We start from the raw sequence: 23,531 nt of genomic DNA, 5'->3' as shown, positions 1-23,531 counted from the left end.
AGCGCGGAGTTACCGCCACACCTGGAATCCGAAGCGGGCTCCGCGGGCTCCCGGCCGAAGCCGCCCCCGCCTGCCGGGGAGGGGAACGCGTGCGTGCGCGCGTGTGTGTGTCCAAAGGGGGCAACGCGGGCGCCAATTATGATTGGGACTGAGGGTACCGAAAATCAGGGGTGGGGGGCCTTGAGGAAGGGATATGGAAGAGGAAGTGGGAGAGGAAGGCGTGTGTGTGTGTGTGTACGTGAACGTGAGGATTTAGCGCCCAGGGGAACGTTTCGTGTTTTGTTTTTTGAGTGTATGTGGTGTGTACAGCGATGGGTGTAAGTGTGCAACTGCGTGTCTCTGAGCGTGCCTGCTGTGGCCGTGTAAGCGGGCATCTTAGTGAGGGAAAGTAAGCGACTGTGTGGGGGCGCGTTTGTGGTTTGGGGGGGAGCGTGTTTGCAATGCTGAGGGAGCGAACGTGTGTGCCGTTCGTGTAGGAGTTTCCGTGAGAGTGGCAGTGGACGTGAGCCAAAGTGGGCGCGTACTTGGATGCTCTCGGGGGTGGGTCGGCTAGGGGAACTCCCGCGAGTGGGTGCACCCAACTGCGCCTCGTGAGTACCTTAGCTCTCCGCTACCTCTGGCGGTGCCCAGTCTGGGGCAGAGGGCCGGGACCTAGCCTAGCAGCTCCCACGTAACCCGCGCGCACAGCGCCCCGGGCGCTCCGCGCCGGGCCTAGGGGAATCCACGCGCCTCTGGACTGTGCTAGGTGCCGCGGATCAACTGTGCGCAACCATCCTCGCTCCCCGACAGCTGTCGAGGGACCGCCCTCTAGTATCCCCCAAAGTCCTGGTGGTGGTCCTCTTCCCGCCCCACCCACCAGTCCCCGGGCTGTAGGAACAATTACAAAATCTCCTCCAGGGGAAGGCTTTGGAGATCCAGTTAGCAACTCGCTCAACCCCAATTAGGGTACCTGACAGCTCCCGGGGCCACGAGTGCACTCCAGGCTGGGGCGTGCCAGCGTGGGGCAGGGGCTCTCGGGTGAGCAGAGTGATTTTGGCTTCCTCCCCAAGGTGGTCTCTACCTCGGCTCAGCATTTCTCTCCCTCTCCAAACTTACTGGGGCTGAGGCCTGCAGGGGGGCTGGGGGCTGCAGGGGGCGTCAGGGAGTAGCGGAGGGAGTAGGGTAAGGAAGGAGGTGAGAGGACTGGCGGCGTAGCGGGGAACGAGGAGCCTGGAGGAGAAAAGCTGGGAAAGCGCCGAGACCGAGGAGCGGGGAAGAAAGAGAGGAAGGGAAGGGAAAGGAAAGGCGAAGGAGAGAACGAGGAGAGGCGAAAAGGAAAGGGGAAAGCCAGCGCAAAGCGCGAGCCAAGCCGAGCGGAGCAGAGTCGAGCCGAGCGCCGGCGGCGGCGCGGCGCTCCGCTCCGCCCTGACTCCGCACCGGCTTTTGTGGGCGGCCGGCGGCGCGGGGCCCTTTGGAAATAGAATAGCCAATGTAATCTGACACTTCAACTTGCTCGGCTCCGGGCGAGTTGATTCACTTACTCACCCCCTAACGCCGAGTTCCTTTTCACTGTCTGTGGACATTAAAAAAGCGAGCGGCGGCGGCGGGCGCCGGGGAGAGCTGGCGGCCGGGCGGCAGGCGGGCGAGCAGCGATCCGGCGGCTGAGCGAGCGAGCAACGCCGGCGCAGCGCGGTGACCCCAGCCCCAGCCGGCGCGGAGCAGGAGCCGGAGCCGAGCGGATCTCGGCGCCCTCGCTGCGCTTCTCCCGGCCCGAGCCTGCCCTACCCGGCGGTGGCGGCGGCGCGTCCTCCAGCGGCGGCAGCGGCGCTCGCAGCGCCCGGTAAGTTTGGGGCCAAAGCCAGGCGCCCGCTGGCTCCGGGGCTACCTCCCGCTCCCCGGGGACTCTCGGGGTGCAAGCGTGGGGTGTTGGGTGCTGGGGCTTTTCCCTTAAAGGGTCCCCCGGGGCGGGGCGACCGGCCGGCGGCGCGGGCTCCGCTCCGCTCCCCTTGGTGGCCGGGGGCGGAGGCCCAGCGGCCGGCAAGCTCCCGGCTGCGTGGAGCCGGCTGGGGCTGCGCGCGGGGGCTGGGTTTGTCAGGGTGTGCGGGGCGTAAGTGTGGTCGTGCGCGCGCGGACCCGGTGCCCGCCTCCTGCCGGCGCGCCTCCAGCCCTCGCTCCCTGCACCCGGGGGCCGGGCAGGACCGGGTATCGGAGGAGGGAAGAGAAGGACCGCCTTGGTCTCCTTCGCCTCCTCTGGGGAGATGCGAAGTTGTGCGCCTGTGTGTGTACAGGAACCGCTGGGGAAAGCGCCGGATTTCAGGGTGGCAAGGGGTGGTGGTGTTAAGTTGTGCGTCTGAATTTCCAGGGAAAACATACACTTTTGTAAATGGGAGGTGGGGGCGCGGTTAAGTTGTTTGTGTGGGAATTGCCCGGGGAAAGGCGGCGCGCGGTACAAACGAGGAACGCGGCGGGGTGTGTGTAGGGGTTTCTCCTAGGGCTTCGCAAGCCAGAGGGGCGCTCAGACCAGTGCCTGGACGGGGCTGCCCCGGCCAGGAGGGGAGCCCAGGGGGAAGATGTGCGTGTGTGTGTGTGCGCGCGCGTTGCAAATACGAAAGTAATTTCCCCGTGTTCTTTCTTCCTCTCCGTCTCCGGCGGCGGTGGCCCCGGGGGAGTGGGAGGCCAGCCGGGGCGGAGGTTGGGGGGCCGGGGCTGGAGCCGGGGTCGTGGGGGAGGCGGGCTCTGGAAGCTTGCTTCACATTCCTGGCGTCTGGGCTGGGGAAAAAACAGTGGGGAGCGCGGCCTCGGCGTCTAGGGCGCGGGCAGCGGGCGTGCGTCGCCCCCTCGCCGGGGACATCTGTCCAGGAAGCCGGCCGGGCGGGGAGAGGGCGCGGTGCTGAGGGCAGGCTCCCCGCCCTGGAGCGGTGGGGGCACGGGCGAGGGGCGGCCGCCTTCCCGGCCATTGTGCGCCAGCAGATTTTCACGGGAGACTGCCCCGGAGCCGCCGGAGAAGGCTGGGAGCCGGCCTCAGCCCCTGGTTTAAAAGACACTCCAGGAATGTAAACAACTCGGGCGGGAGGGCGGGCGGACGGGAGCGCGCCAGGGCAGCCGTCCCGAGGCCCCCCATCCCTCCCCGGGGGACAGCCCGTCGGCACTGCCGCCCTGCCCTATCCCTCTACCTGCAGCAAACTTTTTCTTTCTCTGCCTTCCCTTCCCACCTCGTCCCTCCAGCAGGTCACAGAGTGAGGGTCGCTCCCAGGTGGGCCAGGGGTGCTTGGCACTCTTGCCTGACCGGAGAGGCCTGGCGGCTGGGTCCCTGCTTCGGTGCCCGGAGCCCCGGCTGCGCCTGCCCGGGAGCCGTCAGCTTCCTGGGCAGGCAGTGCCCGAGTAACTGGGGCTCTGAGCCTGCCCGCCTGCCTCCCTCCCTCCCTCCCTCCCGCTGCTCCTTCCCCCGCGCGCTCTCCCCCTTCTCCTCTCCCCTGACTGCTTTTCCAATGCCCTGACATGAGGGAGGAAGATTTAACTTGGCAGCCCAAACAAATGTTCTCTCAGAGGTCCTCCAAGAAGCTGGCGGCTGGGCTGGCGGGGTGAGGGCATGGCTCGGCCAGCCTTTCCCTCCTCTGTGCTCTGCCATGGACATTTGGAGCCCTCTGGGTGGACAGCCCAGGGCATGGGAGAGTAGGGCCCAGCCCCAAAGATTTAAAAGGACAGTGGGCGGCCGCCTGTGGAAGCCCCTGGCTCCGCGCCGGGTGCAGAGCCACTCCGAGCTGCCTCCTGGTGCCAAGGGTTTTCTGAAGGATTTTCTTGAGCAACAGTTTGTCTCCCTGCTGCAACCTGGGAATCGGGCCTGGTAGACCAGAGGGTTAACCAGTGCCGACTCCTCCTCCCTGGTGGGTGTGAGGACAGGCTGGTTACAGAGGGCAGGGCAGGAGGCCAGAGGCTGTTCCCAGAGGTGCCTGGGTTTGCTTATTACTGTTTTTGAAGGTACAGATAAAGAGGCAGGCGCTGGGACTGGAGAGCCAGCCGGGCAGCTTGGCGCTGGTGAATTCCAGCCTGCCTTCGCTGGCGCTTGTAGGGTCCAGGGAGTGTGAATCTGCTGTTGAGCTATCGGGGAAGTTGAGATGAGAGAGCAGGCTCTTAGCCTTCTCAGCCCCTGCTGCTTTGTGAGGGGGTCCAGAGTGGGGGAAATTCCTGGCCCCTCACTTGCTGGCTCCTGGCCCCGGTGCAGGGGCCGGGTGGGTTTGTGAATACCCCGAGCCTTGGGCTGACCTTTCCCTCTTCAAGTCGAGGATGTTGAAACACCAGCATCAAACAAAAGACACATTGAAAGCCCTATCTGCTACAGAGCACGTGTGACTTGGAGGCCCAGGGAATGCATTTGGAGGGAGATGGTGTTTTCTTCTGAGCTTTATGATTTCGGTTGGGTTTTGTTTTCCCCCAAAGGACAGAAGCGTCTCCTTGTCCCAAATCACGAGGTTATGAAACGCTGTTTTCACATGTAAATCTCAAAAGTTTAGACTTCTGAGAGTTGGTGGCAGTGACTGGGGGTGGGGGTGGGTGGGGGGAGGAGAAGGGAGCAGTAGGAGTGGACTCAAGAGGTGGATTTGGCATTTTGGGTAGGGCTCACTGAGAAGAGTTGGGAATAAGAAATTGCCAGACTTACGAATAAATAGCCTTGTCTGTGCAGAAAAGGGTTGCTGGCTTCTTTGTGGGGACAAAATGTCCCTTTTCCCTCCTAAGGAAAGTGGGAAGGAGGGTTCTTGTTCCTCTCACAGCCAGGGGCAAAATGAAGAAAGGTCCAGAGACTGCGGGGTTTGGCGACAGAACCACAGTTTCACCCTGGCGCGCGCACACACACTCACTTCCCTAGCTACAATAACACAACACTGTCTCCATCCCTGGCCCCCATAGATATGTCTCCAACGTAGGACAGGTGTCCATGCTTGACTCATTCCAAAAAATTGCAGGGGCAAGGACCCAACTGAGAAGACCTGCAAACTTCACTTTTTTTTCCTGTTTCTTCCTGATGGGGGGAGGGGTGAAGGGATTTAGGAAGGAAGGCACTCTGAAGCCTGCTGCATCCTGAGAGTTTCCTCAGGAGAGTACCTGCCTATAAAGCCACTGACCCTGAGGATCCAACGAGTGTCCATGACCCCGGCCTCAGGGTGAGGCATTGTTGTAAGAAATTCGGGCACCAACCAGTTAATTTCCAGAAGCTTCTGTGGGCATTTGGTCATGGGACCAGGAAGCAGGGCCTGCGGGGTCGTGGCTGGGTCCCCTACATTTTCATTCATAACTTTGCTTCCCAGGGCCCTGGCCCAGCCCCTGTCGCTGCTGCCTGGTCTTTATGAGGCTCCTTAGGTTTTGTGTGGACAACAAAGGCCAGGCTGCCACAATTACCCAGGACACCGCTGCAGCCTTGCCTGGCGACGGCTCTAACCTCTTAGCAGGACATAGTGCCCTCTGCCCATACCCTATGGGGGAGTGCTCTTTGTCCTTAAGAGTCCCCCAGGATGGGGAGGCAGCAACTCGCCTGGCTGTAAGCTCCTGGGGATTCTGAGGTTGGGCCCTACCCTTAGAGAGGATGAGGGGAGGAGACTGAGAAAAGCAGTCCTAGGCCTAGGCTCTGGGGAGAGGCCAGACCCCATCATGATCGAGAGGGTCTCCCTGTTACCAGAGGAGATGGGTGAGAGGACCAAGGTGTCAGGAGGCTGTTACTTGCTATCTATGTTGGGCCAGTAACTCTCCTGTGCCGGACCTCAGTCTCCTGATCTGTAAAATGGGTCTGAGGGCAGAACTCCTCTGATCTCACGTGGTTGCTGGGAGAATGAGGCAGATGTGGGCATGAGTTCCCTAGGCATGTGTCCCTTGAAGGCCTGGGAGGCTCTGTGTACAGAATGGGTAGAACACAAAAGGGGTTAGATTGCAGGTGCTGGAAGCATTTTCCTGAAGCTGCTCTTATCCAGACCTACTTCCCTGGCAGCTGATTGTCCAGCCTTGGCTTGCATGCCCCCCCAGGACAGGGTACTCATTACCTCCTGGAAGCCTCTGCCTTCAGTGGGGCAGTTGTGAGTGTTAACATGTTCTGCTGCATGCCTTCTGCAAATCCACATCTCCTGACCCCTCTCTGGGCTTGAGATGCTGGGGGCCCTCCAGATCATAGACTCCTTCTTTCCTGAATGATCGTGGGTTCAAGACCAGTGCCTAGGCAGGCCCCTAGGTAGGGGGACATGTTCAAATGGCTGCTTCTAGCCCTTATTGGGAATGACCTGTTGTGGGGTGTGGGGACGGGGGAAGGGTCTGCCTGGGGGGGCTCCCTGTCATCTGCCTTTGTGTGCTAGGTTTGCCTCTGGGCACTTTCCTTGGAGCAGGGTATGAGAAGGAAGGGGGTGCGTGATGAGGGGTGGGATTGGGTCAGAGGCCCAGCATGGATGCCACAGGTGTCGACTGTGAGTGTCTACCCTGTGGATAAAGACTGTGTCCTGGGAGAGACCAGAACTGTGGAAGACAGTTCCTGTTTCTCAGGAGCCCACAGTCCAGTGCCAGCAGGAAGATCAGTCCAAATAAATAATTAACCACTACCAGCTGGCTGCCTGCCACGGGGCGCGTGATGACAGTAATAACCACAGCCCCTCTCCTTTGTGTGGTACTTGGTGGATTTAGAAGCTTTTCCATCTTTGTTTAACCCCAGTAACAACTGTGTAAGCTAGTTACTATTTGGAATTATCCCCATTTAACAGAGCAGAAAATCAAGGTTCAGAGTGGTCAAACAACTGGTGGCAAAGTTAGGACTGAACCTCAGGCCTTACCGATACCAACCCCTGTGCTGCCTCCTTTCCAGTCCACTGAGTGAGTGCTGTAGCCAGGCTGGGACATGGTGCAGAGTCAGGATGGGCTCCAAAACTGGGTGCTGGGGGAATGAGGTGAAGGAGGAGCGCTTCTCAGGAAGGGTCACAGATGGGCCTCACCTGTCTTCCCCCTCCCATATGGCAGCACATGGTCCATGCCCCCAGCAGCTGTGTCCCTTTCTTTTGGCATAGTGTCTTACAGCCAGAGCTTGCTTTGAGACACGAATCCTGCCTTGACTGCCCTGGGCACATAGGTCTGTACATGGGGCTTCATGCCCTTGTCTGGCTCTGGAGCAGGAGGCAGAGGTATTTCCAGCCCCCCAGGTCCCCATGAAGCCCAGTGCTCTTCTTTGGGTTCCTGTGGTTTCTGTAGTCCCTCTTCAGGCTGAGTCAGTCCCAGGCTATGTGGGACACCCACTCCGTGTGAGACCTTGGGTTCCTTCTGCCCCTTGTAGCCTCCACCCTTCAGCCTGGTTTTCTGTAGCTCAGCTGAGTGCCACCCTAGGACAAGGCTGTAGCTGGTGGGGTTCAGGCCAGGGAGCAGCCGGGCAGGCTGAGCTGGCACCTCCCCAGGAAGCCTGGCCCAGCCTGGCACACCTGTGCAGGTAATGACTGTGGCTTGGGAGGGCCCCAGGCCCTGCCTGTCAGGCCCAGCTGCCGGAGTTACTGGAGGATTGTGCTGGGGGAGGCTGGGGTGTCTGAGCTAATTAGATTTCTTAGATTTCAATGCTCCCCTAATCCTGTTAGCCCTGCTGTAATTGTAACCACTTGAAGGTTTCGGCTGTGGCAGGCTGTTGAGGACAGACGGTGTGGGGACTGTGCTCTGCCCCAGGCCCAGCCCCACCCCTAGACAGCCAGCTGGGAGCCTGGGGACTGCCTTCCTAGGTCTTGAGGACGGGGGCCTGAGTGATGGTGGGTGTGGTGTTTTTCTATAGAATGTTAGCATCGCGGACTGTCAGAGTGGACATAGCCCTTTGGGATTACCCAGCTCAAACCCTTCACTGTACAGATAGGGAAACTGAGGCCCACAGAGGGACAGAGACTGGCTCAGGACCTCGATGGCTGGTAGCAGTGGAGCATCAGAGACTAGTGGTCTGACTTTGGGATATTTGTCCCTAGGCACTTCAGGGAAAGTCTGGAATTTCCAGGGGCTAGTGAACCCTCCAGAGACTTCTGCCCCTAGAGATAGGGGTTGGGGAACTTCATTTGTCCCCAAGCCTGCTCCCTAGTTGGCAGTTACCTGTCTTATACTCCCCCAGCCCTGCGTGTGTGCACACCTGCACACGCATGCACACCTGCACACGCATGCACACCTGCACACGCATGCACACACTGGGCCTGCTGGCCAGGGCTTCTGCCAGGGCTCAGGCTGCCTGGCCCAGGGCCCTGAGACCTGAGAACTCTCTCCCTCCTCCCCAACCAGTCTTACCCAGATACTTGCCCTCTTGGAGCCTCCGATTCAATGCAGATCAGGAAATGGCCAAGCTGTTCTGATGGGGCAGTGTGTTAAAATACATACACTGTACTTTCCCCAGCTCTTTCTTCGAAAGTTCTGTTTTGGTGTCTGGCTTAAATGGAGATCTGTCCTCTCTCCCTGCAACACATTCTCACTTCCCAATCCCCAGGGGATGGCTGGCAGGGAGGATGGGGATGGTGTGCCCCGGAGCTTCCCACTTAGTTGCTGCCCTCCTCTTAGCTCGGGAGCTTCAGGGAGAGATCTGGAAAGCCCCTTCCACTCTGAACTTCTCTGACTCTGGGTTTTGCATTCCTAAGCTTGTAGCATAAAATTAGTGGGAACTGATTGGGTTACCTGGTCTGGCCTTTCCTTTCCTAGCCCATGAAACTGAACCATGGAAAGAAACAGTTGGTTTCATCCAAGGTCAGCAGCAAATGGGTGACGGATCTGGGCCTGGAACCCTGTCTCCGCCAGCCCATTAGCTCATGAAACATGTATTGAGTGTGTGCTGTTGGCCTGGCACAGCCCCCTTAGCCACTCTTGAGCTCATTAATAAGTGCTCTTCGGCTCTGATGAGAGGCCCAGTTGAACCTTGGGGGTGGGGTTTACTTCTGAGTGTTCAGAGTGAGGACGAAGGAGGGGAAGTTTTCAGACTCCTAGATCCTCTGCAGCCAGGGGAGCATGGAACACTCCTGGTCTGGCATTAGAGCCCCCGCCCAGCACCATGTGTCTTTACAGGGTGGTTGCATTGTGAATTTGAGAGAAGTGAAACAGGGCCGGGCACGGTGGCTCACGCCTGTAATCCAGTACTTTGGGAGGCCGAGGCGGGTGGATCATGAGGTCAGGAGTTTGAGACCAGCCTGGCCAAAGTAATGAAACCCCATCTCTACTAAAAATACAAAAATTATCTGGGCATGGTGGTGCATGCTTGTAGTCCCAGCTACTTGAGAGGCTGAGGCACGAGAATCGCTTGAACTGGTGAGGTGGAGGTTGCAGTGAGCCGAGATTGCACCACTGCACTCCAGCCTGGGCGACAGAGCAAGACTGTCTTAAAAAAAAAAATGTAAAGCAGAAACCATCTAGGGATGGTGGCTTTCCGTACCTCCCCCCTCCCCTCCACCCAGCCCTCCCGGAGCTGACCTTTGTCCTTTGCAGAGCAAATGGCCCACTGGCTTGGTCCTGCCTGCACTTTCTCTGTGTATGGGGAAGCAGGGAGGTGGCCTTCTCACTCCGCCCTAGGATTCACCTGCTGAGAGTCACCTTTGTCAGCCTAGGTGAGAGCACACTAGGAAGAGCCAGCTGGGCTCAGGACAAGGGAGGAGATGCCAGGTGCCTGGACCTTGCCCTGTCCACAGGGCTCCCACCCAAACTCCCACCCCTACTCCCTGGTGGACCTTGACCGCAGCTGGGAAGCACAGCGCATAGCTCTAACCATTCGGCAACCTAGCCGAGGATTGGCAGGGCACAGAGACCTCTGAGAAGAGTCCTGAAACCCTTTCCTGGTGTGTGCAAGTGGGACGCGTCCTTACAGGATCTCTGTCCAACCTTCTTATTTTCCATGTGGGGAAACCCAAAGCCCAGAGAGGTGGTGGGATTGGCTGTGGGTCATACAGCAGGGTGTCTCACTGAGAGTGAGGGGTTCTGTGGTCAGGTGGGGAGAGGTGGGGTTTTCCATCGAATAATGGTGTTCCATCGAAAAATGCTTTGGTGTTCCTGCTGTTGTTTACCTCCTTAAAACAACTTGCCAAAGGTCTGCCATAAATATAATAGCCAGCATTTATTGGGCAACTATTGTGTTTCATGCTTTTCCCAGGCTGCCTGGGTTCAGCCCTCAGCTCCGCTCTTTGTGAGCTCGGTAGCTTTGGGCAAGTAATGTTTAACTTCTCTGACTTTGGTCTCCACATCTGTAAAACAGGCTTACTAGTAGTCTAGTAATAACTAACATACTACTTCCCCCATTGGTTGAGAAGATGAAGTGCGCAAAGTTCCTGGCACGTAGTAAGTGCTCAGGAAAAGGTGCCCCAGTCATGGTTACCACCAACGTTCCCATTGCCTTACCTCTGATTTACAGATGAGACAGTGAAGTCGATTGCCCAGGTCGTGTGGTGTGGTACCTGGGGCCCAACCAAAGCGGCCTGCTGGCACTCAGGCTTCCTGATCTCCAACTCCCTGCCATTTTCCACATTCTCGTGCAGCACAAAGGGCTGGTCCGTCATCTCTGAGAGGCCCCCACTCATAACCCAAGTACACTGTAATTCAACCTACTAGGGCAGCCTGTTCCCCTTGGAAAGGTGTTCCAGAGGGAGGTGTTGCATCTGGGCTTGTGTCTGGGAAGCTTATTTTTTTTCGTGTGTAAACTGAGGCTCATAATAACAATACCTCCTTTTTGGACTCTTCCCGTATGAAGGAAAGGAGGCCACAGAGGGACTGGGCTTGTCAATTATACCCTATTATGCAGAATCACTATGAATGGTAACTGACTGGAACTTCTGGCCAGTCACCCACCCCTCCAAGCCTCAGTTTCCTCATCTGAAGACCATGAGCTGAAACAACATCTCTCTTCCCAAAGTGGCTTCTCAGGTCCACCAGTCCCCAAAGGCAGAAGGGAGGGCAGCAGAGCACCCCCGCCTCCCCAAGAAATTGTCAAACCTATTTGCCTGGAAGAGATGGCTCAGAGTAAATAGTTTGCCTCACCTACCCTTTCCCCAGACTAAAGACACCAACCCACCCCCCACTTTTTTTTTTTTTGGAGTGCAGTGGTGCGATCTCAGCTCACTGCAACCTCTGCCTCCTGGACTCAGGTGATTTTCCCACCTCAGCCTCCCGAGTAGCTGGTTCTACAGGTATGCGCACCCATGCCCCACTAATTTTTGTTTTTTGTGGCTTTTTTTCTGCATATGAGGTTTCACCATGTTGCCCAGGCTGATCTTGAACTGCTGCGCTCAAGCAATCCACCTGCATCTGCCTCCCATAGTGCTGGGATTACAGGCGTGAGCACCATGCCTAGCCCCAGCCTTTTTTTTAATGCAAAACAACTACGGAAAAGACCAATAGACCATTTTGGGAAATGCCTGCGCAAACAGTCCCTTCAGCTCCGGCTTGCAGCTCCGTCCAGCGGGTGGGTTACCTGCTGAAGAGCCACCTTTCCAGGGGAGCCTTTCACGGAGGAGAGGAGGGGACAGTGTCTGCACAGGAGAAGTCTTCCCCTCAGCCTGCTTTCTCGGCCTTTCCACCTCTTTTTGACCCACCCTCCAGCCTACACATGTCTATCACTTTTGCTGGCCTCCTTGTCTTTTCTTTTTTTGTTACCAGACCACAAATCTGTATGTGGTTGGGCAGTCCTGAAAGCAAGGCCAACTGGGCAGAGGGGTGGGGCCTCTGCCGTGTCCCTAGAGATAGGGCCCAGAGCATTGCTGGCTGTCAGAACTAGAAGGGGTTTGTTTCACCCATAGGGGATGTGAGCCCCTAGAACCCGTGGGCAAGCCTTTGCAAATGTGCACTTTCCTGGAGAGGTGGTCTGAAGTCTTATTTCAGATCCTTAAGTCAATGCGGACACCCGAAACAGTGTCAGAACTGTGGCCTTAATCCAAGGGTCTACAGTCCCTGGCCCTTGAATGGAGTGGAACTGTCATGCTGCCTTTCTCCCCCTCTTTCCATTCCAACTCAGTCGTGACTCTTGTAGATGTGAATACATTTGTGTTCACACCCCCTGCTTCTAATCCAGCTTGACATTTTCCTGGCAAGGGAACTGTGGCGAAGGGATGTGAAGGGACTTGACCAAGGCCACAAGGCCTGGCACTGGGGCCGGGGGGTGGAGGGGCATCCAGGGGATGATGAGTGAGTGGCAGGCAGGCGTGGCCTTCTGCAGCAGCTGACTTCACTGTGAAGCCATCCCGTCTTGTCCTCTGTGAGACCTACCAGGGGTGTTAGGATTCAGTGTCCCAGAAAGAGCTGGCACTGGGGTGAAGGAAGTTCCCGCCCACTCCCTCTTCTAGGAAGGCTGGGCAGGACTGGTTTAGGAGTTGCCTCCTCTGGGTCAGGAGGTCAGCTTCTGCTCTGCAGGCTGCATTGTATGGGTCCCGCCTAGGTTCATGGTTCCTCTTCGGGATTGTGGGGACCACTGGCACTTATAATGAGGGGCATACGGTGTTTTCAGAACGCCTGGCTGGTGTAAGCTGGTGAGGAGCCCTTAGCTGGGGTTGTTGTGCTGTTGGTGGGGAGAGGCAGCCTGGGGCCTCCCGAGAGCCGCCAGCAGGGCCACTGTGTAATTGTGCATGAGTCACTCTGCCTCCCTGCTCTTGGTCTTCATGTCCCCGCCTTCCTGGGATCCTGAGAAGTGGGCTTTGTGGTGGTTGGGAGTGAGTAAGGGGATTCCTTGGTTCTCCACCTCTCTGCCCTGTGTGCCTGGTATACTTGAGCTCCACAAACTCCCTGACTCTCTACCTCTCTGCCCTGCGTGCCTGGCATACCTGAGCTTCACAAACTCCCTGCGCCTCAGATCCTGGGTGAAAAGCAGAAAGCTCGGGTGTGATTTTTTCTTTTTTTTTTTGAGACCGAGTCTCGCTTTGTCACCCAGGCTGGAGTTTAGTGGCACGATCTCGGCTCACTGCAGCCTCTGCCTCCCGGGTTCAAGCGATTCTCTTGCCTTAGCCTCCTGAGTAGCTGAGACTACAGGCGCCCGCACCACCATGCCCAGCTGATTTTTGTATTTTTAGTAAAGACGGGGTTTTGCCATGTTGGCCAGGCTGGTCTTGAACTCCTGACCTCAGGTGGTGTGCCTGCCTCGGCCTCCCAAAGTGCTGGGATCATAGACGTGAGTCACTGCGCCAGGCCTCAGGTGTGATTTTTTGTTTGGTGTTTGGCAATAGGGCTGTGAAGCTGTGAGTTTGTCGTCAGTTGATCTCCTGCAAAAGGATGGCCTTCTGATTCCTCCCACCCGGCCTGGGTTGACACCTGCATTTCTGCTTGTGCTTCATCTGCAGGGCTGACCCCTTTATGCAGAAGGAGTGGGTCTGCATTGGGGGTTGGAATCCTCATGGGCCTCAGAAGTCTCAGGGCCTCCTGCCTTGTGGATGGCCTCCCTTCTAGCCGGCTCCCCAGAGGGGTCTGTGCAGCTCTGCTCCACCAAAAGGCTTTGGATACTCCTATTTCTGGTATTCCTGGCACCTTTGATTCCCAAGACCATTAGGGACCTTGACGGCCACCTCATCTGATGCCTGTCATATGGATGACTTATGCCCCATAGAGCACCTTCCTATGTGGGCTTGCATGCCTCCCCGGACAGGCTGCTCCCTGCCTCCCCAGCGCCTCCCTCCGTCTAGAAAGTTCCATATCGTATGGAACCCAGAATGATACCTCTCCCCTAGTTCTCTTCCAGGACCTTGCAGAATGTGGTGAATTTGGTTCTCAGGAAGTCTCTTCCATTCTCTACCTCAGATTGTATCCTCAGAGACTTCTCTCTAGGCTGAGTCTAAGGCTGGAGAAGGCAGAGTGGGCTTCCTGGGGGAGGTGGCCTACTTATATCCCCTGGGCCTTATTATCTCTACCTCTGGTAAGAGCCTGGGCAGCTTGGAGACCTCAGGTCTGACCTGGAAATAGCCTAGTCCAGGTTGTAAGACATGGCAGTAGGCTGGGGAGGCCGCAGCAGTGGCTCATTGGGGCCCTAGGGGAAGAAAGTGGTCTGGCTTCTGCTTTTCAAGCAGGGTCAGACATTCCAGGAGGCTGAGAAGGCAGTCTGTTTTCCTAGCCTCTTGCAGCATACTTGCCTGCCACTGCAGCCGGAGCCCTATCCTGGAGGTAGCCAGGTGCTGTGAGTAGCGCTTCCTCCCCTATCGACCAGCACCCAGCTCCTCGCTGAGCTCCTCTCTGCCTGGCCCTGCCCCGTGCCACTTAGGCTCATCTTGCCTAAGTGTCTGCAGGCCCCTGAGACCTGGGCTCTGTGCAAGGAGCGCTGGATTTAGAGGCAGAACTTCTGGCCTCCTCCTGCCAGTGTCACCGGGGGCTGTCACGTGAGTCCGAGAGGAAGGCCAGCACCTTGCATGCGGTCCAGTATCACTGCATTGGGGAGTGTAATGTTTCATTACCATGTGCAGTGATGGTAATGGCAGCACAGAAAGACCTTGGAGACCATCCAGGCCAACCTTCTCATTTAGATGCTGAGTCGAACCCCAGAGAGGACAAGGTCACACGACAAGTCCCTGGCAGAGCTGGAACTAAAATCCAGGTGTCCCCACCATCTATCCAGTGCCCAGCCCCGCCTGTTACTCCACAGAAACCCTTTGCTGGAGTGAGGCACGGGAGAGGCACTCCATGGATGTGGCAGTGGCTCTGGCCTGGCCCAGGACTCACCTTCCACATTTTGCAAAGCGGCTATGCCCACCAGAAACGCTGGGCCTGGGGGCAGGCCACACGGTCCCTGTGGTCTTGGTAAGACGACTAGCTCCTCTAGCCTGGGGGCCGCTGCCCTATAGCAGGACACTTTCTCTCACTTCCTGGCTCATACAGGGCTGCCTTGCATTACGCCTTGGGTGGCAACAGGGTCCTCAGGAGCCCACCTGAGACTCCTTGCCCCGCTTTTTGGCTCATCAGGCTCATTTGGTGGCCTGGACCATGGCTTGAATTTGTGGTCTGAGATCCAGCCTGGTGTGATCCCTTCCAGGCCCCTGAAGACCCAAAGATGCCCAAACTATTGGAGCAGGAGGGACCTGGGCAGCCAGTCTACTTAATCTCCTTCTCATCCCATTTCCCAGATTAGAGCACTGAGGCCAGAGAGGGAAAGAATCCAGCTGCAGAGCTGCAGGCAGAATCCCATGTCCTCCCAGCCTCACTGGCCTGACCTCCCCCTGCTTTACCCTTTGCGCTTGAGGCTCTCCTTGGCCTACCCAGGCTTTGTGTGGAGTGAAGGACGATGGGGGACAATGGGCAGAGTAGCAACTGCGGCTTTCCCCTCAGGGCTCCTCTGGGCCTCTGCCAGTCCCTGCATCCCTTCCAGTTCTGGGGAGCCTGTGCATGGGGAGGGTCCTGCTGGTTAGGCCTCGTGCCAGCCTGAGAACAAGGCTTCCTGGCTAGGCTTGAGCCCCCAGCACTTTGGCCCTGGGGAGGGCAGAGTCTGGGGTCCTTTTTTGCCTCCCCTCACCCAGCTCCCCAAGGAAGGTGGATTCACATATCCTTCGTCAAGTTTATCAAGCACCTACTATGTGCCACGCACTCTTCCAGGCCCTGGGGATACACTGGTGAACCTGACAGGGGCCCTGCTTACATTCTAGTAGGCGAGACAGTCAGCAGGTCAACAACTTAATGCATGATGTCATGCTGAGTTATAATCAGTGCTTTGAAGAAAAATAAACCAGGATAAGGTGATATAGGGACATGAGTGGGTGATGGGGCTTCTTTAGATGGGGTGGTCAGGGAAGGCTTCTCTGAAGAGGCTGCATTTGAGCAGCTACCTCAGGGAGACAGGGAAGTGAACTCCATGAACATTTGGGAGAAGAGCTCTCCAGGCAGTGGGAACGGCATGTGCAAAGACCCTGTGACAGATGCATGTTTGGCATGCTCTGGGAAAAGCAGGGAGGCCAGTGTGGCTAGATGGAGTGAGGGAAGGAGAGAGTGGGGAGGAAGGCAACAGAGTGATCAGGGACCAGGTGATAAGGGACAGAGAGCCTTATCAAGCACAGGAAGGGCTTCTGACTTCATGCTCAGTGATTTGGAAGCCACTGAAGGATTTTAAGTAAAGGACTGAGGCTATCAGACGTGTCCTCTAAGATCTCTGGCTGGTGAGCTGAGAATAGACTGAAGGGACAAGGGTGGCCACAAGGATACCATCTAGGCAGCATTTACAGGAACCCAGGAAAGGATGCTGGTGGCTTGGACCAGAGTGTTCAGTGGAGGTAGTGAGACAAGGTCGGATCCTGAATGTATTTTAAAGATTGACTGAGGCTGTGGCCAGGAGCCCATTGGGAATGCCTGTCCACCTCCGTGAAACAGGCTGAGGGGTTGCGGCTAGAGAACTGGCTCAAGTCTCTGTGTCCTGGGAGTCTGAACCCTTCTCCTTTTGTGCTTGTCACCTCCTGTGCCTCAGCCACTCTGTCATAAGGTGCCCATTTAACAATTGGAAAAATAGAGGCATAGCGGGTGTTCCTGATACCCTTGTCTACCCTTGGAATTCTGACATTCTGCATTTGGTCTCTCTTCTCCCCTCCGGCTGATTCCCTGGCATTCATCCCCTGCATGTCCATACCCTCCACTCTATTCACCATAGTTTCCCAACACATTAGTCATCCTCTATCCTGAGGCCTTTGCATATGCCAATTCCTCCACCTCCACTCTTCAGTCAGGTGAACTCCTACCCATCCTTAAGAGCCCAGCTCAAAAGCTGCCATCTTTGAACTCTCTCCGTGGACATTCTCAGACACTAAGAATTTTTCCTCCGCTGAAAATTCTACTCTTCTCCCTCCCACACTCTATTGCAAGGGATCAACTGCACGGGGCTGGGTCTGTGCCTTCCTTCACACCTCCTTTTTCTGCTCTGAGTCCTCACAGCCTGGCCCAGGGCCAGCACAGAGGAGGGAACAAAAACATTTCAGTGTATTCCTGGAGCAGTAGTTGGTTACTATGGAAACAAGGAAGTGTTGCAACTTCCTGAACTTGAGGTTGGGGTCAAAGAGGGCAGCTCTATCTTGGCTACAGGCGATCAACCCAAGATGGCCATCCTGAGGTTCTTATTAATTCAAAGTCACTTTGGACAGGCTCTTTCCCATCCCCGAGCCTTAGCTTACCCCATCAGTAAGATGCAGGTGTTGGATTGCTTGGCTCTCTGCTCTAACATTCTGTGTCCCTGTGCTTCCAATCCTTCCATATGAACACAGGCAGGTCCTTTGCCCTCTTTGAGCCTCAGTTTCCCTATTTTGTTGACCTCTCTCCAAGAACATAGCTGCCTGAGTCAAGCAACTCCAGAATCTTAGGGTCAGCGGCTGGGTTGGCCGTTGATAATTGAACTGGGATCCTTGTGACTTGCAGAGGCACAAAGAGGGAAGTCCTGCTTTCCAGGGTGGCGGGGTGGGGGTGGGGGAATGAGGCAGCAGGAGGGTACGTTGGTAGGGATAATCCAGGCCAGCTCACTCTGGCCTGAACCTGCACAGGCCCCCAGGTCTCCTTTCTTCACCTTGAAGGTGGCAGGAGCTAGTGCTTGCCAGGGGCCCTTGGCTCTGCCAGACGCTGCCTGCTCTGCATGCTGGTGCTGTGCCACGTAGACCCTGGCCTGTGCTCTGAGGGCCACAGGTCCTGGGGTGGCCCCAGAGGCTGCCGGCTGCCTGCTGCCTGTGGTGGCGGGGCTGAGCGGGTGGGCAGCATGTTCTCATTGTGTCTCTTCTCTCTCCACTTCATTGCTCAGAAGCCAAGAGTTAGCCAAGCGTAAAACCGCAGCCTGGCTGCTGGCACCCTCCTCTGCAACCCTGCAACACCTGGGCAAGCTGGTTCTGGGGACTCAGCACCAGCCGCCAGGGCTCAGATGTAGCCTCCTCAAGCTGGGGGTGGGGATCAAGGGGCCAACATGCCCAGCATGGCGCCAGGCCCGCAGTTGAGTTCCCACCTGCCATTTGCACGTGCCATTGGGCAGAGTGGACAGAGGCCTCAGCCCGCATAACACCCCACCCTGACTCCTGCCTGGCACTCAGGTGCCGTCTGGCCCACACCAGAGCCAGAAAGAGTGACCTGGGATGAGAGGCCCTCCATGGCTCCCTGGGCCTGCCTGCTCATCTGAAAAATGTGCAGAGGGTGCCCGCCTCCTAGGGCCACCAGGAGTGGAGGCAGAGGAAGGCAGCTTGTGATCTCCAGAGCCCAATAAACACACTTGTTAGGATTACCAGCAGCAGGCAACAGGCTTCAGCCCAAGAGATACCCCTGTGAACCTCTTTTTCAGGAAACGAAAGCCCCAAACCTTTTCAGAATGAGACTCTTACTCTGGGAATGAGAAGTGCCTCTCCCTCTGTTTCTGAGCTGTGCCCAGTGGCCAGGGACCTGAGTAACCATCACGATGTGACTGTCCCCCCTACCACTGCTCCCTGGCTTTCTAGGGTTGGAGTTGGGTGAAACCCCTGGGGCAGCACCGGGCACTGGAAGGGCCCTGTTAAGGGAGAGGATACCCACTGCTCATCTCTGCCACCCATCAGCTTCCTAACCCTGACAAGCCCTTGTCTCTCTGCCCTCTGTGCATTGAGGCCCCGTCTAGCTGGGACTCTCCTTTGGAGCCTATTGGAGCATTTTTGCCTCCAGGATAGGTGAGGGTCCCTACACCAGACCCCCAAGATGCAATGTGGGGCTCACCTCAACTCACAAAATTCTCACTTCTGTTAAAAAAAAGGGCCTTGCCATGGTTGACAGGGATTTACACTTCATCGTGTGGACAGTGACAGAATGCGTCTCCCCGCCCCTCCTCACCTGGCAAACTTTGGTTTTGTCATTACCTCCTCCCAGGGGCCTCTTAGGCATTCTCCTCTGAACTTCCTCAGCCCTCAGCCTTCTCCTTCTCCTAGTACCAGCTGGGTCAGACAAGACCTGGAGCAAAGAAGGTGCCCAGTAAAGCCTGATGAGTTCTCGAATGATCCAGTGAAAGCCCTCAGGTACCAGATACTTCAGTTGGCCGGAAAGCCCAGTTTTCTCCGATTTTACTCAGTTATGTTTGCTTGTTCAGCGTATAGAATCCTTTTTATTTTTATTACTTCATTTTATTTTGCAGAAACCGGGTCTCAGTCTGTCACCCAGGCTTGAGTACGGTGGTGTAATCATGGCTTACTGCAGTCTCGAACTCCCGGACTCAAGCGATCCTCCCACCTCTGCCTCCTGAGTAGCTGGGACTACCGGCATGAGCCATCACCCCAGCTAATTAAAAAAATTTTTTGTGTGTGAAGATGAGATCTTGCTTTGTTACCTAGGATGGTAGGATCTTTTTTTTTTTTTTTAAGATAATCTTTTTGGAAGCTCTGTGGCCAGGACTGATTCTCTGTACCTTTGACCAGTCTCTTCCTTTTAAAACCAGGGTTTTCTGACTTGCATTTTGCATTTCTTTTATTTACCTGGTCTGTGCAACTATTTTTTTCTCTTTTGGATTCCATATAGCAAATAATTCTGCCTCTCCTTTTATTTGAATTTCTCATGCCAAAAAGGCAGGGAGGGTTAGTAAACACTGCTTTGGTTGTTCTTTGTTTTGTTAAGTGTTTTTAACTTCTTAGTGTGTTGGATTAGATTGTATCTGCTTTTCCTACCTGCCTTAACCCCAGGCCTGTAAGCCTCTACCTTCCCATTGCTTGTTCACTGGCATTGTGTCTCCTAGGACAGCTGTGTGTGGTAGTGCATGTTGCGCACTGCACAACTTGGGGGTGGTACTCACATTTTAGTCCCCTCACATTATACGTGTATTAGATGATTTTTTGGCAGATGGTGGTAAAGTGTTTGGAGGATGGGGAGCCTGGTTTTAATTCTCATAAAGCCACCTTGGATTAGGAGTAGGCTGACATTGTCCCATGGTCCTGGCTGAAATTGGGAAGTCATTTTGACTCCTCCCCGGGACTGTACCCCATGACATTGGGTGTCCATGTCCCCATTGCCCTGCCCAGAGTATGGCTTAAGGGAGTATGTAGTCAGGGAACTGATGTCTTTGGACTCCACCTTCTGGATGTTTCCCCAGCCACCTCTCCTGTCTACATCCCCAGGCAGCATCCTTCTCCCTCAGGTGTCTACCTCCAGCTTCCCCTTTTCCATCGCCCCTCCACTTGGCTACCAGTGTGAGCCTGAAAAAAAGGCACTCCTGATCTATCTCCTCTTCCACTCTACTTAAAACTCCTTCATGGCTCTCTGCTATCTACAATCTGAAATTCAGTGCCCTTCATTTTCTGGCCCCTGATGAACTTTCACTTGTGTGTGCTTTGCACATTGTGTTCCTCTCTGCTCTGTCGGCCTGGAGAACTCCTAGGCATCCTGCAAACTCTGCCCAAGCCTCAGCTTGCCCTCATGCACCAGCTAGGTCAAGCAGATTGGTCCTCCCCTTGCCCCAGTTCCCCAGACACTGTTTCCTGAGCAGTGTTGCAGCCCTTGCTTGGCAGGATTGCAGCTGCCTTCAGAATACCCCAGCCACCGCCAGGCTCTGACTCCCTGTCACCCAGCAGCACTGGCTTGGGTCTAGCAAACGTTCCAATGAGCTCCCTGCAAGTTGAATAGTACATGATGGCTACCCTTTCACAGAGCTGGTCGGTTTTGTGATGTGGACCATGAGCATGGTCTGACCCCTGGCCCCTTCTGTGGCCTTTCCCTTGCCAGCCAGAGCCAGAGAGATGGCTGGGCCGTGCCAGACTCCCAGGAGTGCTTCATGGGTCGGGTTGTTTTGCACAAAGCTACTGGTGTCTGAGGATACCTGTGAGCTTGCCGTGCTTGCATTGCTGCTGCCTAGGCTTGGCTTCCTGGGAGAATTGGCTCGGCAACAGCAGCCTGGGCCAGGCCACAGGGCTTCTTGGGCAAAACTCCCTGGGCAGGGCCAGGGGCCGGGGCCTCATATGCACTGCCTGTGCACCAGGTGAGTCTGCGGGCAAATGAGCTCCAGCTTGCCATGGTGCTGGGGGAGGGCCACCCTTCTGCTGGGTAAACACGGGTGTTCAGGCCTGCCTAGGCACGGCCCTGGGTTCTGTCCGTTAAAGGTGCAGGACAGCATTTTGTTGAGCCGGGAGTTGCCAGTGAGAGGGTGACAGAGAGGGACACATGGGAACCTTCACCAACCTTCCCTGGGACTTGGCCCCTCCAGGCTTTGAGCAGAGGCTGCGGGAGGCTTAGGGGTCCCTGGGCCAGGACTTCTGTTCCAACTCTGAGATCTTTTCTCTGCTGCAATGCTGGCTGCTTTCTGGGACCTGGGGAAGGTGGGTGGGCTGTGAGCATGCGCATTTCCTAGGCCAGGTCGGAGACCAGAGCTTCCATTTAGCGGTCCCCACTGCAAATGCATTTCAGTCCTTGCTCCCCTAGGCAAAGCTCACATCCTTGGGAACATCCATCCTGCAGCAGGCATGGTGCTTTGGGGTCTGGAGACTGTCACAGCACCCCTTGAAGTGGGTGGTTGTATCCCATTTTGCAGAGGAGGAAGCTGGAGCTCAGAGTGCTGAAGTTGTTCAGCCTCCACAGCTGCTGAGGGAATCGGGTCTTCTACTCCTTATGCGAGGCCACAACTTAATTTTTCTTTTCTAGTCCGTGGCTGTTTGTACAAACAAGTATCCTGTGGACATGGTTGTCTTCCCCTGCCCCCTCGACAGGACAGCTCTTGAGCAGGTACCTGGGCTGGTGCCACACTTGGGGAGGTGGACAGGTAGCCTCGGAGCCCGAAGCAACTGGTGGGGTTCATTCCCATGGAGGAGAGGTTCTCTGTGGTCCACGACCGAAGCCTCCGCACGTCAGATCCTTCTCCCCACCCAGATGGAGCCAAGTGGGCCCCACATCAGTGAAGGAAAAAGTAGCCCTGGGCTCTTGTGCAAACACCAATTGTGGAAGAGTGGCATCGACAACACGGGGTGCTCCCCATCCATCCGGCTCACTTTCCTTCTCCGAGATGAACTCGGCTCAGGGTGTTTTGTGCCTTCTCTGGTTTGCTCTTGTTTGGTTTTGGTCCGGTACAGTTGAAGTCTTTGCCTCCTTCCAACGGAAGCACTGGACCCCTCTCCCTGGACCCTGAAAACCCGGAGGGGCCCTGTGTTGGATCAGAGGAGTCAGGTAGAAATTGGGGGTTCTGGGTACAGGGGGCACTTGGGGTGCCTGCTGCATGCTCCCTGAAGGCGAACTCCCAGGGAGGATGTGTCAGTTCCGAGGGCCACTGAGATCACCATGGGCATGAGCAAGACCCTGCTGGCCGCACCTGGGACAGCCTTCCCGGGCAGGGGCCAGTCCTGCTCCTTCCTTTGTCCCTCTCCCACTCCCACGACCCCCACCCCCCACCCCCCAGGCCACCTGCTCCCTTTTTACCCGGGCACACGTCCATGCGTGCCCTTACAAGCTCCTGGCTTTTGGAAGGGAGGGGACAGTTTGTAGAGAGACGGGATGCGCCAGAGTGTAATTTTATTTCCGTGGCTCTCCTTTCAAGCTGTCACGGTAAATCTATTTTGCTTGTCACTTTGTAAATCATTATGCAGGATTAAGCCTTTTACCAGCTTTTAAGGCTTCTGCAACCGGGGACAACCCCACCTCTCCCTCATCCTGCCTTCTTTCCCTCACCTCCCTTCTGAATGACCCTACTGCTGTGTCTTAAAGCTCAGTTAGAATGAAAGTGGGGACCCGGGAGACAGCTTGCTGTCATCGAGTTGAGCTGCCCCGTTTTAAAGGTGGGAAAACAATCCCAGGAGAGGGAGGGACTCCCAGGTGCAGTGCCTGGGATGCTCGGTGTTTTCTGGTGCCCCTGAGCAGTGGGGAGGGAAGTTGCTGAAAGCAACCGAGCCTGGGCATGAGACTTGGAGGGTTTTTTTTCTCATCCCCATGGGGACGTGGAAGCCCCCTGTGGCTGTGGCAAGATTGCCCAAGACCCACAAGGAGACCCTGCTTGGAAGAGGAGACGTGCTTGGAGCGAGAGAAGGACCTTCTGCCCTCTCCCAGGGTGTGGGGCTGGTTGGGTGGGGGCCTGGTGACAGGAAGCTGTAGGCGGGAATGTGGTCAGAGGCACCCTACTGACATATGGGATCCCGTTGATTCATTTCTCCAGAAATCTGTGTCCTTCTCCAGAGAAGGCTTTGGGGTGCAAGAAAAATGAAGCCATGTGCTAAAATGTTCAGAGTTGCAGACGGTGGCCGGGACTGCTAGGCCAAGAGCCAGCAGTGTGCAGCGGCGTGTTTCCCTTCACGGGTGCATCCGGAGCAGCCTGCTCACAAAACCAGAGTGAAAAGACGCTCACCCACAAGGCTGATGTGTGTGGTGGGAGCTGAGGCTCGGGGGGTGCCCACTTTGAGGAGCCAGGGATGTATGTGCCCAGGGCCAGACTGCCCAGTTGGGCCATGCCAGGTTTGACAGCCTTAGGTCTTGCTGCCTTTTCCATTGGGATACACTGACCCCGTCGCCAGGTTACGGGCTTCCTCCCTATTGCTGGGGTTCCAGGGCTGTCCTCTGCCTGTCTGTGCCAATAGAGGGCCCCGCCTTGGGGGGCCCATACTCACCTGTCCTGCTTCTACCACTCCCCACTTAGACTTCTGCTGTCTTGAGCCCAGACGAATTAATCTCTTGCAGCAATTTCAGTCCACCAG

At 56.3% G+C, this 23,531-nt stretch overlaps 1 protein-coding gene across 26 annotated transcripts in view; it reads left to right on the top strand.

Moving 5' to 3' along the window:
* The first annotated feature begins 1,477 nt into the window (after positions 1 to 1,477).
* The window catches only part of ZMIZ1 (zinc finger MIZ-type containing 1), a 244,518-nt gene continuing 222,464 nt past the window's right edge, over positions 1,478 to 23,531 (top strand). For all 26 annotated transcript variants that reach the window (XM_077946513.1, XM_077946501.1, XM_077946507.1 and 23 more), the window contains exon 1: positions 1,478 to 1,819. The gene's annotated coding sequence lies outside the window, so the exon portion shown is untranslated. The remainder of the gene's footprint in view (positions 1,820 to 23,531) is intronic.

This window comes from Macaca mulatta, chromosome 9 (assembly GCF_049350105.2).
Source record: "Macaca mulatta isolate MMU2019108-1 chromosome 9, T2T-MMU8v2.0, whole genome shotgun sequence".
NCBI lineage: Eukaryota > Metazoa > Chordata > Mammalia > Primates > Cercopithecidae > Macaca > Macaca mulatta.
This window is presented reverse-complemented; position numbering and strand designations above follow the sequence as displayed.